Genomic DNA, 1,739 nt, shown 5'->3' on the forward strand with positions numbered 1-1,739 from the left:
ATGGAATCATAGCTCTTTCTAGTACATCTGCTGGTTTCTCTTTGGATTGGAGCCACTGTGGAATAAGCAGAAATCATTCACTTTCCCTTCTGTCTTTCTGCTGTGCTTGGTAAATCTGAAATTTTATCATCCTACCTTTAGCTTTTTTTTTTGCCTTTTTTTTTTACAGAACCATAAAGGAAAGGAAGGTTTCTCTGGCTAGATGAAATGTATTAAAGAGATATTTTTTTTTTCCCCCTAATCTAGGTAGTATATATTCTTTGTTTCTGAACCCAGAAAGAACCACTAGGCAAATCTACTCTGATTTGCCTATAGAGACTGTAGATTTCTTCCTTTGAAAAAAGGAACAAAACATTTGTTTTAAAAATAATCTTATTTTAAAGTTCTGACTTCAAGGACTTGAATCAGTTCCTTTCAAATCCTGCTACAGTGATCAGTTCCACCTACCGTTTAGAAATAGCATTTTATTTAAAGATGAAATTTTGCTTAATTTCTGCGTCCAATAGCTTGATTTTGTTACACTTCAATTCGCAATTCTAATAAGATTTGCTCTCCCATACCAGATTTTTTAATGTAAGTTAACATATGATAATTCATGTCTTGAGGCTTTTTTTCCTGGCTGTTTGATTAGTTTTGAATCTCTGTTTTCTATTCTTCCAAGTATTTTCACATTTTCTGAAGTGTGTAGACAGAATTTGACAGTCTTCTAACAGTAATCTTAACAATACTGTGTACAGATGCAAAACTCACTTTCCTATGTCTTCATAACATTTTACTTTTTTTTTGTTGCCAAATATCTCATTTAATATATCATATGTGATCAATTTGCAGCAGTTCATGTTGAAATGTTTATCTATAATGACTTTTCCTCCTGCCTGCTCTCACATGAGAAAGTCCCCATTTGTAAAAACAGTCTAATTCCTTACTTTTCACATGCATTTTCAGGAAGCCAAATTCAAGATAATTCATTTTGAGATAGTGATCATCTAATAAGGTGATTTCCATCAACTGGAATAAGAAAACGTATTCTATGTTATTTCCAAACACTTCAGTGTGGGACTTTTCACCATTTATAAATTGGTACAAGCAGAAGATGCATTCTTTTGGAATGCTTTGAAAATTCTCTGCAGTGCTGACTCCTGTTCTTTTTTGAAGGAATCCAATCTTAGCAATATTTTAAAGATTAGATATACCAGAAATTTATACTCATTATTTGATGGGATTGGAGTTTTTGGTGCAGTTCCAATGCAGTTACTAAACAAATGTGTCCATTTTGCATTTGGTAAATAGATCAAACACTAAATGATAATTATCTGTTTGGACTAATCAAGCTGTAGTTTACAGCTGGAATTAACTTCCTTGAAAGATTACTCTGCAGTTTATTTATTCACTTTTCAGATTGAAATATAATGCCAGATACTTTAAAATTACTAAAACAAAAAATTGACAGAGTGTTAATATGTGGTCTCACTGAAGGAAATGAGAAATATATATGCTGGAGTGAATGAAAACGAATAATGAATATGAACATCATAGAATCATAAAGAATGGAAAAGACCTCCAAGATCATTGAGTCCAACCATCAACCCAAAACCACCATGGCCACTAAACCATGTCCCTAAGCGCCTCATCTACACATCCTTTAAATACTTCCAGGGATGGGGACTCAACCACTTCCCTGGGCAGCCTGGTCCAATGTTTAACCACTCTTTCAGTAAAGAAATTTTTCATCATATACA

General features: G+C 33.2%; 1 protein-coding gene across 1 annotated transcript in view; it reads left to right on the forward strand.

Moving 5' to 3' along the window:
• CSMD1 (CUB and Sushi multiple domains 1) overlaps positions 1 to 1,739 on the forward strand; it is a 1,045,142-nt gene that overhangs the window by 772,774 nt on the left and 270,629 nt on the right. The gene's annotated exons all lie outside the window — the stretch shown is intronic.

The sequence above is a fragment of the Pygoscelis adeliae genome, unplaced genomic scaffold (assembly GCF_000699105.1).
Source record: "Pygoscelis adeliae isolate BGI_AS28 unplaced genomic scaffold, ASM69910v1 Scaffold57, whole genome shotgun sequence".
In the NCBI taxonomy this organism is placed as follows: Eukaryota; Metazoa; Chordata; class Aves; order Sphenisciformes; family Spheniscidae; genus Pygoscelis; species Pygoscelis adeliae.